Below are 18383 nucleotides of genomic sequence, written 5' to 3' on the forward strand. Positions count from 1 at the left end.
ATATGTGTGGCCGTTGTCTGCTTGAAATTGGTTAAGATCTCTGTTCCAGTTTCGTACGTTATAGGTAACTGAAAGTGGGTTAAGAAAGTCGTGGCTAGGGAACTGAAATTGTCGAAAGAGGCTCTAGGTAATTCAATATACCATTTAGCCGCCGGACCTGTCAATGTCCTCTGAAAAAGGCGAAGCCTTATCGAATCATCATTCAAGGTATTCGACGAACACCATAGATGAAAAGTCATCACATGATTCGACGGGTCTTCGCCAGGATTTCCATTGAATTTAGGAATGTCCGAAGGAAGCTTGTGAGGAATCGCTGGCCACTAATGGGCATAGGCAATTGGATCGTTCGTCAATCGATGTAAGTCTGGTAATTCTAAAGTTGCCACGAATGGTAACTGTTGATTCAGGTTTGGCGAGGCGTACCTAGGATACGATGGAATCGCCTGAGCAGTAGGCCTTTGCATACCAGCATAATGCAATTGATGCTAGTATGACTGATACGGCTGGTGGACTTGACCACTGTAAAGTGGTTGATTTAACCCATTTTGAATATAGGGTTGTCCACTATTCGCAAATATCTGTTGCTCAGATCCTTGGTACACTTGCTGGAACTGTGGTTGTTGGTACTGCACCATCCATGGCTGTGAAGCCATGTTTTGCTGTGCTATACTAACCGACGGACCAAGATGCGGGGTAATTGTACCCGTTTGGACCTGTGTCGTCCCGGCAGTTGGCGATTGTGGTTGTGTTGCAGGGTCAAGGGGCTGTTGCATTACAACCTGGGGTTGACATACAACAGGCATCGTTTGAACCTGCGACACGGTTACAATAGCTGGCGTCGTCGGGATGCTAGACATAGGTACACATTGTTGCATAGAATACACAACTCTTGGCTGTTGGGGTAACATAGGTACCCAACCACTTGTCGTAACTCCAGTCAAACCTGAACACTGTTGAGAACTGCCGTATGGGTATCCTCCCGGAGGGGGTAATGAAAGGGCATATTGCCCCCCATACGGTAGCAATCCGGAACTCAAGGGTATGGCTTGCCTTTGAGGACTGGATGGCCCAAGTTGACCTCCATAGGGATCAATTTGTCTAGTCTCAACATAAGAATTACCGGGGATTATACCGGAAGAACAAACTGGAACAGACCACACTGTCGAAATAGTCCCTGGGTGGACTCCTTCTAGCTGTTGAGAGCTAGTTGGGACAGCTGGTACACCAGCAAACATCTTTGGAGTGACGGCAGGGGCTTCTACTGTCGCTGTGTCATTCGACACAGTCCTAGATGTCGACGGTTGCTCCGACATTTTAAGTCTATCCAATAAACTGCCTAGCGATTCTACAAGAACTTCCGCTGGCGATGGACAAACTTCTGATGCGGAAGGAAAAAGAGTGACACCTACTCCAAAATGAGTTGGAGTATTTTCTTGCGAGTCCTCTATGATTTCCTCTATTGCAATCAAACCAGGTGGAAGAGGAAGACCGTCAGGTCCGTAAAAGATTTCTGGTGCCGAAGAAGGGGTTGTTTCGACAGCGACAGTTGTTTGAGCAACAAGACTCTCTGGACCGGTTACAGATGGAACTGGTTCAGTTATGCAAGTACTTGTTCCCAGACCAGGATCAATGTTACTGTCCCTCTGTGGCGGTTGAACTTCTTCAATAGAGGCAGGGGTTCCAGAAATGCTTGGAGTGACTGGGATCTCTGATGTTGTTGGAACTGTCGTTCTAACTTTGATGGGAGATTTTGACCTGGTCAAGCGAGTTCGCTTTGTCCGTACTACTTTCGATTCCGGAGACAAAGACGGTTGACTCGCAAGCCTCCGCGAACGACGGGGTTTCGATTGACTTTCTTCCACGGTTGCGGATTACTCGATCAACTAAAATACAAAAGGGGAATTATATTTCCGAATTGAATGAATTTTATTAGACGCTTTTAGACACAAGCTTGCTTTTTCAGTTTTAAAGAGTCGAGAAAAAGCTAAAGATGACTCTAGTCTCCTTCTATGTTTTAACAAGCCCGAAGTGACAAATGCTCGGATGGAATTTTTCAGTTATAGAGTTTGAAAAAGGCCAAAAGAAACTGCTCTGGAGATCTAGGCAGAGGGTGTGCCAAACCTTTCGCGAAACCACAGAATACGTTTTACGGTACGGGTGGTCAATCTTCGTGAATGCTGTGTTCACTGCATCGCAATCAGTAGGGCGGCCAACACGGCTTCCTAAGGATAAAGGATAAATGCCTATAGGGGTCTCCCAATATATACGCGACGGTACGTGGGAGCACAAGTCCGTATTAGTGCTATCGTCTCTCAGGAGGAATCACCCACCTTCGTAGAGATCGACAGTCACTACGTTTAACGACGCCGGAACACGTCTCTACCTAGACCTCTACTGTGAGCGTTATGTTGCAAAGCGTTGTTAGGTTCATTCAATATATTTTAAGTTGATCTTTTTAAAGTTTGCCTTTCAGGATCACCACGAGATGTATTGGTACAAATTCCTAAATGCAGTCTAAGATGATAAGCAAGCTTTATTCAATCTTTTCGACTTATGAAAATCTTAACTACTGAGGGAAAAGAAAGACATCATATTTTCACACAGATCACAAAGCACACACTAATGCACTTTCTCCTAAATCAACATGCAAACTTACAAATGCAAAATGCAGGTATTTCTTTTCTCTTTCTTAATGTTGATGTATTACAAAAAGAAAGTTGTTGCATAATTTTGAATTCAATTTCAAGTGAAAGCAAACAAGCTTGTCCAAAATCGAAAGACACCTTAAGATTTACTTGTTTCAACACTAGAAATACATAAATTCAAACCATATGACGAAAGCAAAAGCTCAATCAGCTATGAACAACAAGCAAACTAACTCTTAAGATCAATACGACACTTATCACAGGTCTAGATCTAAGAGGCCACAGTAAGACTAGTTCACTTTTCGTTATGGGAAACTGTAAATGATGTAAGAAATACAAAAAGAACAATCACAGTCTCTTTATACAACCGAGGCGGAATAGTGGCAAGGAAAGTTGGTTTCAGATAGGTACATTGACTGACAACAGGCTGCAAAAACAAGGATGAAAACAGGGCAAGAAACAGCAGGGAACCTCAGTAGCACAAGGCAAGACTGGTTCAACGCAGGTAGTACACTGTCAGTTTGACATTCAGCGCAGGTAGCCCCTTCGGGAACTGCGCTGAAATGCATATTGCCTTCACAGTGCCTGCACTGAAGAGAGAAACTTGCGTTTCTCTTGGTTTCCGGGTCACAGATTGCTCAAAAATTCACAGTTTTTAGCCAAATCAGAAGCTATCAATCAAGTACACACTAAAGGGTAATTAGGAGGATGAAAAGCTATCACTAAGAGCTGTTCAGAGTCCTTGTGGATCAGCTCTTCAAATCATAAACATGCCCAGAAACTGAGCTAGAGTAGCTGTCCTCTACTTTGCATTTGAAAGATCCAAATGCAATTCGATTCAGTACTCCCTGTGTTTATGAAATGAATAGCAAAAACACAAACAACCAACAAGATACGATCCCCAGCGGAGTCGCCAATTTGTTGTTGGGAAAAGTATCCAATACGGAATGACCCTATCCCACTCTAAGGGTGATAGTACCTCAGCAACAACCGAAGCAAAGCTATCTAAGATTTCTTCTTTATGAAAGTAAAATAGGGGAGAAAGGGATCCACTAACCGATGTCTTTCGCTAATGATTGATCCAATCTTCTCTCATTGCTGCTTGCTCCCAGCTCCTTTCTCTTTCACTGGCCCAGCTACACAAAGATCCTGCAAAAAGGCAAGAGAGGGAAACTACAAGAAGCATACATTCATAATTGATTCAAGGATTAGAATAAATCAAATACACAAGTATAACAATACACCATTGAGACACATGCATATAGAAGAACCTCAAAAGCTTTATTAATAGAAGAAGTAAAGTTCAGGAAGTGTTACAACCATAAGAGGCCCAATCCAGCAACACCTCCCGGCAGAAAGAAATCTCCTCTTCACCTCCTTCAAAGCAATCACCCAATAGCTCTAAACTCAAACCAACAACACTTCCTTACATTCACAATATTCCAGCCCCCTTAGACCTCATGAGAGAGCTCTATATATAGGAGTTTTGGAGAAAGGATGAGTCAGCTTGAGGCTGGCATGAAGCTGACTAGTGTCCTCTCCCACTTCAGTTATTCTTCAGTTCTTGAGTCCATTTGGATATCCTTGCTTCCACTTGGAGTTTAAGAACCTCTTACTCATCACTAGGCGAATTCCCTGATCCAAGTGTCATTTTGGAAGCTTCCTGGGCACTGACACATTGAGGAATGAGACTTCCACATGTCAAATCTCGCTCAGCGCAGGTAGCCTTTGTTGGAGTTGACATTCAACGCAGGTACAGAGTGGAGCACTTGACATTCAGTGCAGATGCTCAGTGGAGCAGTTGACATGATCCAGAATTTGCTTGTTTTTGAGTGTTTTCAGGTGGAGAACTGATTTTCAGTGCTATGGTTTGCTGACCTTGTTCCTCTAGAGGTAGGAACAACATGTTTAGGGACTTTGGATCCCTTAATTATTGACATTTCATGCTCAGTGATGCAAGGCACAAAAATTTCTATAACACCAATTTCTTAGAAATTAGTTATATTTTATTTGTCATTATTCTTAGAAATGATTATCGAGGAGCAAGGATGGAACATAGTTCTTTTTTCTTACCTATGCACAGTTATGTGGATTGTTCGAATAAAATCATGTACATATATGTAGCCATTATGATAGTTATCAATGGAGAATTTATGTGTGCGCAGAGTTATGTTAGCCGAATTATTGGATATTATGTAATTATCTATAAATGTTATATGGAAGTCAATCCTGCTTATCTATAAAATATAAATGTTGTCATATTTATGCTTTATCTATTTGATAGAAGTGAAATCAATGCATGCCTAAAGATTTTATGCTAAAGGATTTAGACCCATTAGGAGTAGGGCCCGATTGGATTAAAAATGATTCCATGCAACTATCAGATATTGGATCTATCATATCGGGTGCTGGTATAGAGTAAACTTATAGTTAAAAATATGATTCTAGTAAGACATACATAGATTTGATGAGAACTAAATCAAAGGTTGGCATACATTAAGGAGGGATTTTCATAATCATAGCTAGATGTAATTCTGTAAATATTTTATATGAGAAGAAGCAATTTTAGAATATATATATATATATATATATATATATATATATATATATATATATAATTACCACTTAAAGGGAAAAAGAAGTTTTAATTGGTAGATGTTGAATGAAAATCAAAATTATAGTGTTAAATCTTGTACCCATGTATTTTTATTGTGTATAACCCTTGAATCTGTTATTGATGCATCAACAAATCAGAACTGTAATATTTCCAAGTTATTATACATTTGAAGGAAATCAAATAATAGTACCTAAGGAGGAGATAGTAATGTGAATCATTTAAAAATATTATTTCCAAAGATTCAATATAGCTATAGAAGGTTCAGTTATTGTTTTCTATGGAGGAAGAGAATTCTCATATACATAGTAAATCGTGAAGTGGTAACATTGCCTAAACCCAATCGTTTGACTTTTGTTGAGTCACACCAAAACATTATTAATTGAGTTATTACTGAGTCGTATCACCCTTATCGTTTATTTTGGTTAGCACAGACTAATATACCATTCTTAATAAGAAGCCCTCTATGGCCAGATAAACTTTAAAAATTAGAGGTGGATGAGTAATCCAAATGCTATGCTTAGATTGATAGGGGAATACATGTAGTCGATCAAATAGATATGAGTTGTCAAATTAATAGTTGTAGAGATGAATTATAATTAAAAACCCCAGAACTTCTAAGCCAGGATAATTTCAATTGCAAAGACAAAGGGATAGAGAATATTAAGAATCCTTGAGTGAGTTACTTATAATTCTAAAGATTCTTGGAGGTTGCACCGAGTTGGATAGAGCTAGAGGTTGTTAAAAATTAGTTATGAACTACGATAATAATTAAAGCGATAATGTCTGAGAGTATGAGCATTGGAAAGAAAGGTACCAGAATACTGTTACATGCTACCTTGAATTGAATTTTCCCAACAGTAGTGGAGAAAAGGATTTTAGCAAGTTTAATAAATCAAAATGAAGTTATGTGTAATTTTGACCCAATCATATCCATTCTATCCTTGACGATATCATACTAAGCCATAAATTCATTACAACAAACATCACATTAAATTGAACCATGACATGTACGTGCAAATACTAAATAAATAAAGGAGTAATGAATATCAACTAAATTGTTGAACAAGGGCGAGGAATTTTCATAACATCTTATATAAAACAAAATATTACTTTGTACTAAGAGAACATTGAGAACTCCACTCTGTTTCAAAGAGGGAAATAACATTAACAATTGTGTTGAACTTTTCCATTATAAGAAACATTCCAGTAGTTGTTATGATAAAATAAATGGGACTCCCTACTATCTTAGGCTTAGACCTAACCAAAAGGGGAAATAAAAATGGATCCGACAATTATATAGAGTCCAATTTCCAATCCTCTGGCTATGTGTGGCATCAGAGAGATGGGAATATAATAAAAAAGAGAATTGCTTTTCAGCCCATGTTCGCATGATCTCTTAACAAGATGAAGAAATGTTGAACAAGCCTGAGTAGGCATTAGTAGAAATTAGCGAGCGGAGAACCCATTTCGTCTGTGAACGGAGAAATATGTGTGAATAAGCTAAGACATTACTTGCGATAGTGAAATTGAAAATTACAAATTTAGCATGGGAATATGGGTAGTATAGATTGTGCTAATGAATAAAAATGTGATATTTAGTGTTGCATAGGATACCTGTGAAAGATGGGTTTGGGATTAAGGGCTTCTCCCTTCCTGACACGTGGCAAGTAGAAAACAAAGTTTGTGTGAGTAGTCTTGCAACAGCTAGGCATTAAAACAAAATACTCAAGAAAAACAATAGAACTATAGCACCTGGGTGCACTCCAGGCAAAGAGTGTCTCTCCACGACCTTCTCGCCATTTGAAAACCAAGAAAAAAATGTCAACATTTCGAGAACACAAAGGATAGAGACAAAGCTAAGTTGGATAAACCATGTAGTATGACTCTATTACAAATATTAGCAGGAAAACCAAAATTTAGAGATTACTGGTAAAAATTCAAGAAGAACATATCCCCGTCGATGACTAGAGATCACGCCGACTAAAAAAAATGATGAGATGATAATTTTGATCTCCTGAAATCAAATAATTAAATAACAAGTTAGATCATGTCTCTATGTTGCATAAAAATTAAATATATACAGTAACCACAGAAGAGGCATATTGTATTTTATTACTCATGGCAGGAGGAGAAAAGAATGTGCTGAAGAAGAAGCCATAGTGACCAAAAATGTGAGCACGTCTACTACCTGTTCTTCCTTGTTCAAGGTGGAAATACTGTCTAGCAACACCAAGGACATGAAACTAATGCCAGGTGAAAACCTGAAACATCTACATAGGAGAAAGTGGTGCTAAACATTTCCAAACTGCAATTTTTCCATTTTTCCCCAAAAATATCCTCACTTGAATGGGCTCCCTCAGAAATGAAGAGAAGTGAGTACCTGGGGTGATTTAGGGTTTGTGAGGAACAATATGAAACATTGGATCTTCTTTAATCCATCCCACCATCCATGTCTAACCCTCCATTTAATGATCACATGGGAATTGGTGCGTTGGCCCCCTAGAATTGGCCTATTGGTTCCCTAAGTCTACTTCTCCGAGCGTTAATTAATTTGACAAGAAAGGGAACATTTAATATATGGACGGTGAGAAATAAACCTTAGGGGGATGAATGAATGATAAATTTGAACACATAGCTAGCAAAACTTCTAAATTAACATAATAAATAATCGACATAAATATTATCGCTCTTTGGCCATTAAATGGACTGACATCTTTGAGAAAGGCACATGGGTTGGGCGTGGAGACCAACCATTCATTGAAAATAACTTCATAACCGTATGAACCACATCGCTCATAGATTTGATTAAGCCTTGACTCAGGTACCAAAAAATAAACTAGTTACCATAGTCGATAAAGGTACCAACTGAAAAGCACATTATCTCCTCACATTGAAACTGTATCCAAAGTCAAATCTACGTTAATGAAGGAGTATGAATATTATATACATTAGTAAACCTTTGAGGGAGAATTTCCAATTTATCATAGGGTTAGAGTGCTGGGAAATATAGGTAACTATAACAATAAGGCATTACCCTAACAATTATTAGATAGTAGTATCATGTGAGTGGTCCAAAGAGTAAAAGACATGATATGTTAAGTCCTTGAATGTGTGCCATATTAAACTAAAATAAATAATAGGTGGACTAAACATTACTAGACATGGATATATGTGGGCATGTTTCCAAATATCCAAGTTTCTTAATTAAGATTTTATTATGAAGTTATATAAAAATTGATATACCTTTATGAAACAGATAATGAATAACCATGTGCGGGGAAATAAATACATATTATGTAAGTAATGGGGTAAGTAAGATAAGGGTCATCCCTATACATTTAGTATCAAGTTATGGATATAAATACACCTCAACACATGTGCATAAGTGAACCTTCATGGTGTAGAGAGAAAGGCGGTAATTAGTAATTAACCATAAGGCACAAGTCAAAATTCCCAACTAGGGTAGCTAGGGGTTTGTATATACCTCATAAAGTTAGAAGTAATATAAGGGGAAGAGTTTGGTGATTTTAATTCCTCTAGGATATCAAATTAGTATACCATGACCCTCACATCCACAACCTTTCAGTACTAGACTATAATTATTCATGATTAGGTAGTGAACAACATACATTGTGGAAAATGCAACCCTTAAGAGGTGAAGTGAATATTAAAGATTTAGAAGGGAATAAATAAGCAATTTCCAGAGGGGATAAACAAGCGTTACATCATTATAAAACAAAAAAATGTATATGAGCGAGAATAAGAGGTATGTTGCATATGGTATTAGAGTTTTAGGTTCAATATTGAAGCCTATTGCCAACTTTCAACTGTGAGATAGAAAGTATTGATAGTTGGGTCAAAAGTGAGTATAAAAAAAAAAAGGAAAATGTGGATACAAATTGATGTATCTAAGCCAACAATGCTCAAGGTCAGCTCTGGTATACAATTTTTTTTAGATTTATATATGTGAGATAAAAGAAAACATTCCATTGTCTTAGAGGTATATACAATATTACAATAAGAGTTAAATCTGACACAGATATCAAGACAACATAATCACTGGTTCAAATTTTCACCTGTGATTATTGAGCACTTAAACCATGTTACTCAATTTATTATCTGACGCTGGAAATAAAAGAATGACATATTTTTATCGAAGAATCATGAGTTTAGGGGAACCTTTTGTAATGTAATTTCTCAAGAAGCAAATAAGTCGTTCTGAAAGTATTGAATTTGACTATTTTGGTTACAACCATAATGGCTCTTTTTCAGAAATATATAAATACTCTTTTCAGTCTGGGTATACCATGTCTCCCTTTATCTATATAGGCAGAAGAGTCTCCTATGTCCATTATATAATGTCTGGTGAATTTGAAGTATTTATTTTGATATAAAATAACATGTATCTTGAGAAAACAGAGACATGAGAAAGAATATAAATTTCTAAGTAATTTCCATCATATTACTGGTTTACCCCAACCCGATTGATCCACTTATAGTTTTGGATATGTAACCTATCATGTTATTGGATCTCCTATTTGTGGTACCTTAAAAGTCTTCTTGGAAGACAGAAGTTGAAAGTCTAGAATTGTCATTAATTGTGTACATTTTGACAATTAAAAAGTGAATATCAAACTGGATAATGTCCAATTTCAAACTATTATTTCCATTTGTGTAGTATTAACAACGTTCTCACTATGCCAACATGGTTGTAGATACATTCAATATGACCAGCCCCACACTGGTAGATATTACTATTAAGGAAATAAGCTTTGGGATATTTTCCATCAAAAAATACGTTAGGGTACTCGTCCTGATTTGTACAGAGTATTAACATCTTCATTATCAATTGGTTGTTGCATTTCAATATTAGGAAAAAAGGACGACTAAGATTCAAAATATATCATGGGAAATCAGTTGGTTTTTATCTCCATATTTTGATGAAGTCCTGTAGATGGAATATTTTAAGAGGTCCTCATAGATAAATTCATAATTTTATGAATGTAATAATAATAAAAAAAGAAAGAGAGACACATACTTGACTTGGGAGAAAGGTGAATTAAGCATGTGCCAAATAATGAAAGTAGTTGGGGTATGTTACACAAATAATTTCTTGTTTTTTTTATATATAACCTAAAAGGTGATAAGCATTATTATTTTTAGGCCTACTGAGGTCATGTCCAATCTGATAATGTGACAATGGACAATGGTTGAGATACCATTGTTGTTGTACCAATAATAAGGGAGTTGGGTGTCACTATTCTAGATTATGTATCTACCTTTTGATTGCTAGGCTTTGATCTAAGTTGACAAAAAATGTATGTACCATGCCAATTTTATTAACACCTACATACCCGATTGGTGCTCACATGATCAGCTGGAACAAGTGGCGTGTGGCACATAGTGCTAAAGAGTGGAGAGAGTCACTCAAATTAGTGACATGTATTGAAGAAAATGTGCACTTTAAAGAGAAATGTCTGCTAGATATGTATTTGCAAGAGAAATGAAAGTTGGAATATGCCTTGAATATATAATAATTCGATCATATACATGAATTGTCATTAATTAAAGGAAAAAGAGGATAAGAGCAGCGATATTCAATATCGAGAACCTAAATTAGGATAATAAGTGATAAAGGGAAATAATAATTGTATTACAATCAAACTCATAAGAAGGTAAGAACTTGAATTAAAAGTTTAGAATATAAAGTATTTTTATGAATAAATTGTCTAAGGAAGATCTGTTCATTTGGAGGAAAGAACATGAGGTGTACCATAAGAGACAAATTGTTGTAATGTATAGAAAATGGAGTAAAAGGAGGAGTAAGAACCATTAATCTACAAATAACATACAATACGTACGGGGGAAAATTAATTTTCTTAAGCCTAATTAATAGTCATATCGATACCACTGAAATACTACTATCAAGAAAACATGTGCTAATGGTACAAGTATTCTAAATATTACAACTTTATAGTTTAAAATTAAACTACGAATGACGTTTTGAATATAGTTGTTCTGAATAACTAATAAAATTTTGGGGAGGAAATGAAATTTTTTACCAAGGAAGCAGATAGCTGAATAGATAATCTCTTCGTTTGAGGAAGTGGAAGAAAAATATTCTTGTAGATTAACATTACAAATTCCAATATTTGAATAACCATAATAATTGCAGTGCGAAGTATTACTAATGGAAACGTTACACAAGAAAACATGAGGCAACAATATAAGAATGGACTTGATTAAGTCACCATGGGACAAAATCAACAAGATACAAGAATCATGAGTAGGAAGTTATACACCTATATATGTCGGACATATGAGTAGTTTATATGATGGTATCGAGATAACAAGTGTAAACTACATTGGCCCTAACAAGTGCTAAGAAATTTTGAATTGTTGGGAAAATTAGGAAAAAAATGAACTCAAAAATTAGGAGATCTGCAATCTGTATTACTGAATCAGCAATGAAAAATATAAAAATATATATATTTAAGGATTAAGATAAAGGAAATACGTGTAACACATTGCGAAGTACATTTTGTTGGTGTAATCATGAAACTTGACTATGATAAGATACCTTTTAATTAAAGGTGATAAATGTTAACATATATGAGAAAAAATGAAAAAATAGTCAAGGGTAGACATAGCTAAGTCCACTTGAAGGCTACGAAAGTAGCTAAAAAAAATAGTATATGCACAATGGATACAATGATATCCAATTTAGAGTAAAAATGAGAATTCTACAAATAATCCCTTGATTACGGTTATCCCATGCGAAGAGTAACTTACAATTCCATGAAATTTCATAAGTAAATAATGTTCATATCAATGGCCATAGCTAATGGGTATATCGTAATTTCATCGTTATATATCAATGATGTTGACCTTGTTGGGTGCATGTACATAGTTTGTGGAGTGCAAATGGACAACATGAATGCAAATAGGTAGTACCTATTTACCATGTATGAAAACATGCTAAGGAAGGAGCACAAATGGAATATAATAGAATGTCTACTGCAAAGTTGAACAATCACTCCAAACAATACTAAGAGGAAGCAATTAGTATATAAGAAATAGGGTAGAAATGAAAGAAGATTGAAATGAGGAAACACTGAGGATGGTGTTTTGTAAAAGGGGGGAAGATGTAACACCCCTATGATCTTGTTGTTCTAGAGAATTATTATGTTAGTCATTGAACTACTATTGGTCAGAATGGTGAAAGAAGCCATGATGAATATTATCTCGTGATGTAATTAGATTATGGAATTAATAATAAAAAAATCTTCGAGGTATTCAAGAAGAAGCACTAGATTATAGAAGACTTCCTGCCAGCTTAGGAAAAATCTGTAGTGGTTAAGTGCAAATAATAGACCTTCCCTATAATTCCCTAAAATCCCTTGGAATTATATTAACATAACGAGAGAGAAAGGTTATGTTAATCACTTAGTTGAGAGAAATACTAAGTGGGGTGGAATAAAGCACTGTGGGAGAGAAAAGTGTGCTTTAAAGAAAATTAAAAGTATCTTTTTCGAAATAAAAACAAAAAATACCTAGGAAAAATGTTAGCAGACCTTAAAACCAGGGTGCTACTAAAAATATGGTAGGAGTATTTTATAAAAGACCACCACCAGGGATCAATGGGGATCATTTAATGTTTGACAGTGGAAATATCTTCACTCAGGGGGAACTATTGGTGATAGTTCATGTTCAGGTGGCATGCATGACTCTTGAATATTTTGCAAGCAATATTTACGGTTAGATGAAGTTTTGTTATTATTTATTTGTTAATTTCAAAGATATGGGTTATATTTTATGAGTTATTTTCTGAGAAATGAGTTATATTTTATTTGTCAAATTTTCTGAGAATTTATTATTGAGGTGCAAGGATGGAACATATTGCTTTCACTTATCTATGCACAGTTATGTGGATTGTTCGAATAAAATCATCCACATATATGTACCCATTATGTTACTTATCATTCGAAAATTTATGTGTGCATAGACTTACGTGAGCTGAATTATTGTATTTTATGTGCTTATCTATAAATGTTATACAGAAGTCAATTATGCTTATATATAGCACAAAAATGTTGTCATATTTATGATTTATCTATTTGATAGAAATGAAATGAGCAGATGCCTAAAGATTTTATGCTAAAGGATTTAGACCCATTAGGAGTAGAGATCAATAGGATTAAAAATGATTCCATGCAACTATGAGATATTGTATCTATCCTATTGGGTTGTGGTATAGAGTAAACTTATAGTTGACAGTATGATTCAAGTCAAACATACATAGATCTGATGATAACTAAATCAAAGGTTGACATGTATCAATGAGGGATTTTGACAATCATAGTTAGATGTAATTCCCTAAATATTTAATATGGGAAGAAGAAATTTTAGAATATATATAATTACTAGGTAAAGGGACAAAGGAGTTTTAATTGGTAGATGTTGAATGAAAATCATAATGATAGTGTTAAAACTTGTACCCATGAATTTTTACTATTTATAACCCTTAAATCTGTTATTGATGGATCAACAAATCAGAATTGTAATGCTTCCAAGTTATTATACATCTGAAGGAAATCAAATGATAGCACCTAAGAAGGTGATAGTAATGTGCATCATTTAAACATATTATTTCCAAAGATTTAATATAGCTATAAAAGAGATCAATTATTGTCTTCTATGGAGGAAGAGAATTCTCATATACATAGTAAATCACGAAGTGGTGACAGTGCCAAAACCCATGTGCTTAACTTGTGTTGAGTTAGGCTAGAAAATTTTTAATTGAGTTATTATTGAGTTTTATCACCCTTATCATTTATTTTGATTAGCACAAACTACTATACCGTTCTTAATAAGAATCCCTCTACGCCTTAGATAAGCTTTAAAAATTAGAGGTGGATCGGTAATCCAAATGCAATGCTTAGATTGATAGGAGAATACATGTAGTCAATCGAACAAATAAGAGTTGTCAAACTAATATGTGTAGAGATGAAGTATAATTAAAAACCCCATAACTTCTACACCAGGATAATTTACACTGCAAAGACAAAGGGATAGAGAATATTAAGAATCCACATGTGAGTTACTTATGATTGTAAGGATTCTTAGAGGTCGCACCGAGCTGGACAGAGGCGGGGGTTGTTGACCGTTAATCACGAACTATGGTAATAACTAAAGTTACATCGTCTGAGAGTATGAGCATTGGAAATAGACGTACTAGAATACCCTTACATGCTACATTGAACTAAATTTTCCCAACAGTGGTGGAGAAAAGGATTTCAGCAAGTTGTAATAAATCAAAATGAAGTTATGTGTAATTTTGACCTAATCATATCCATTATATCCTTGACGATGTCATACTAAGCTATAAATTCATTACAAGAAGCATCACATTCAATTGAACCAGGTCACGTACGTGCAAATATGACATAAATAAAGGCATAAGAAGTTTCAACTAAATTGGTGAACAAGGTTAAATTCAGGGGTTAAATAAGGAATGTTCATAACATTTTATATAAAGAAAAATATTACTCTTTGCTAAGTGGACATTGAGAATAACAACCCTCTGAAACTACACTCTGTGTCGAAGAGGGAAATAACAATAATAATTGTGTTGAACTTTTCCATTATAGGAAACATTCTAGTAGTGGTTGTTAGGTTCCTATACCAATAGATGTCATATTTCATGATTGACTATGGAAGTGCCAAATATGATCATCCTTTCCATGCTGCAAAGGTTCCATATTTTGTAAACAAATAAAGAAAATTAAAAAAATGTAAAGAGGGTATGCCCTAAAAGAAAAATCAAAGGGCAAGAAGAATGAATTGGTCAACAAAAGATGAAGAAAATGAACCCCAAAGAAAGACCAGGAAAGTGGCCAGTTAAAATGCCACTACTATCCTATTTGTGCAAAGCAAGTGCACAATGTGCAACACTATTTCTTAGCACACTTGATGGATGGCCCAATAGCTCAATCTGGGCCAGTCCATATTTAAATTTCCTGTTGTAGAATAGAGAATGAAGGTCTGTCCAAACAGTTCAAGCTTGGCAGATCACTAGATAGATAGAGAAATAAGGGGCCCAACTGCTTAATCTGAGCCCTTGGAAGAAATAAGGATAGATTTAGATAAGAGGGCAGCCAAAAGAAAAGAGGAAAATCAGGGTTTGCTATTTCAGGTGCACCCAATCAAAATGAAGAAAAAATGTTAGGAATTGTAGAATGGGTAAGTAAATTGAAGTTGCAAAAACAGGTCTATCAGCAGCTTCATCTTTTTGAATATGATCTATTTCATGGATATCTCAAGTGCCATGGAAAAGGTGTGATGACAGATCAGATGTTGCATGTCTAACTCCCCCTCTCTCCCCTCACAATAATCATTCACTAACATCCCTCAAAGAGATTGGGATCTGCTCAAACTCTTAACTTCACTCCATTTCCATAAAAACTTAAGTGAAACTTCAGGTTTACTTAAAAGCTCAAAGCCACATTTCTTGTGTAAAGTTTTATTTCTCCCCACACCCCCAAGTCTAGGTGATTCAATTTCATGCACCTAGCACTTCCCCTCATATTCATATTAACATGTTAACTCTATTATATAACTCCCACTTATATTTCCCCTCCCCTATTATACATAAAAATACATAAAAAACCCAAAAACATTATAAATATCCCGCCCCGGCCTAATATGGCTATGTTTTAATTTTCTCGGGAGTCATTGGTCCACCTGAGGCCAATAACAACCCACCACGTGTTCCGCTAGGACTTGTTTGACCTTTGGTTAAACAAATAACCATAGTCGTCGCACAATAACACTGGGATTTAATTAACATTTGGTTAATTAAATAACCATATCTGCATACCCTGATAACCAAGGTTTTTTAACCTCCGCTATGCATATAAAACATTAAATGGTTGGTGGGCTCCCGCACCATAACCGCTGGCCACCTTACCTTCCCATCAACCATTGGATCGTGCCCTCCAGATCCAACGGCTCTCGTCAGTATCGGAGCCGCTCTCACGTCCGTTTGTTAGCTCCTGATGGAAAGCAGTTTTCCCGCCGTACCCCGGGACGTGTGTCACCTTTCTATTGCATCAGGCCCATTCTGACGCAAACTGCCCCTGTACAAAAGCGGTCCGATGGAAACCACAAACCACCTCCTGTGCCCGCTGTTCACGTCATCCACCACGTCTGCACCCACGCCAGCGCCCACGTTACCTTTTCGTCCGCCGTGTCTGCCATGTCATCCGTCCATGTCAGCGAGCACATCATCCGCCACGTCACCTTTTGTACCCCGCTACAGGATAAAGTTACGTCATGATGACGTCATCCCAAAAAAGCGCCAAAAAGCCAGAAAAAACCCAAAATTTCGTTAAAAGGTCGCGAAAGCGATAGTTTTTTTTATTTCTTCTTGTTGATTTACGACGATTGTGCATGCAAAGCATGACCAATTCGCAACCATGGCTCCAGTCTGCCACCCTGAGGAGTTCAGTCCGCAAACTCAGCCCCTCACCTTGCTCCTCAACCCACATTTAGCACCTGGCGCCCATAGAACAGGTATTTACCAAAAAAATCACTGATAAGCCCTATTTTTCGACTTTCTCTGCTAAAATCGCCCGAACAGTTAGAATTCCAGTTGAATTACGCTGTGGCCTGTGCATCTTTATATTGTAAATCACTCTGTTTTCCCATTTTTTCAAAGAAGTCCAGTGAATTCTGCTTCTCTGCAAAGTAACCATTAAAACTGAAACTCAAACCCATTTCCGCTTGTAAATCACTGAAAGAGTCCAAATACTGAGTGAATTCTGCCCAAAGACAGTTGTAAAAGGAGCGCCCTTTCCCCTGCTTTTTCCAGCCTCTCAATCAAATTCCTTAAACTCTGTTTTTACTATGAATTTCACCCAAAGCAACAATTTCTAGAAACATAACTCAGTCTGTGATTTTCTGAGGAAAACCAAAAACGGTGTTCTATTGTCTGTTGCTCCAAAAGCTCTAACTTCAAGTTAAAAGGTTACTTAACAAATTGAAAATGGAGGCTCCAGTGGCCCTGAATATTGCACCCTTGAATGCGCCACATAAGGAGTTGGAATGGCTACCTCTTGCTGATAGAGATTTCTAGATTGATGACGTGGAGGGTGACAAACCTCACCTTCAAGCTTTTTGTGAAATAAGGAATAGCTACAGGAGTAAAGCTGACATATTTAGAATTTGGGAGACTAATATGCCTATATACCACTTGCCTTCAGTGAATGTCTTCCCTGACCTCATCCATCAATGTTGTGCTAATTATGAGCCTTCTCAAAGGTCAGTGATGGACCCTTCTGGAAATGTCCTCTTTCATATCACCCCTCAATCTATAAATGAGATGCTGCACTTCAAGCCAACTCAGCCTTTGGTCCCTCTCTCCATGAAACATTTGCTGGACCAAGCCTCCAAGTTGTCCTCTGCAGAATTTTACCGAATTGCCAAGATGTTCATGCCACCAGATTGCTACTCCAGATACACACTTCCCTATCACCATGCCTGGTTTGATGAGCCTGGAAAAATGGTCATAGACATGATTTCCTACATCATGGGATTTAGAACAAGTGAAATTGTGGATGAGATTGTCTTTGCTTTGATGTCCATGTTTTCTCTAGGACAGCCCCCTGTTGTCAAGTATGATTATGCCACCTTCATAGTTAAAAAAATTCACGAGAAATTCATGAATTTAGACAAAGAGAGAGTGTTCAAGTACACTTCATATATATATCATTTGCTGCTATACTATCAACCTGATAGTTTCCCAGTTTCCCTCAAAAAATTGGATGCTAAGGGGGAGCGAAGGTCTGTAATATTTTGGTCCTCAGTATTCCATCAAGTTCATAGCTCCCCATATACATATTGTGAGTTTATTGACCTTTTCATATATCCAACCACTTGTTTGTTGTCAACAACTCCTCCTGCCAGGCTCTCTGCTGAAATGTAGAAAATCCTACATCTCTCAAAGGAATACAGTATTGGTGACTGGTACTTTTACCAAAACCACACAGTGATCAGGATTTATGGTTGTGAATTAGCCCCCTACAGACTGCCAAAATATGTCCCTATGAGACTCTTTGCCC

The sequence above is a fragment of the Pinus tabuliformis genome, chromosome 3_1 (genome assembly GCF_031772625.1).
Source record: "Pinus tabuliformis cultivar Carrire ecotype Pingquan chromosome 3_1, CPIR1, whole genome shotgun sequence".
Taxonomy (NCBI): Eukaryota; Viridiplantae; Streptophyta; class Pinopsida; order Pinales; family Pinaceae; genus Pinus; species Pinus tabuliformis.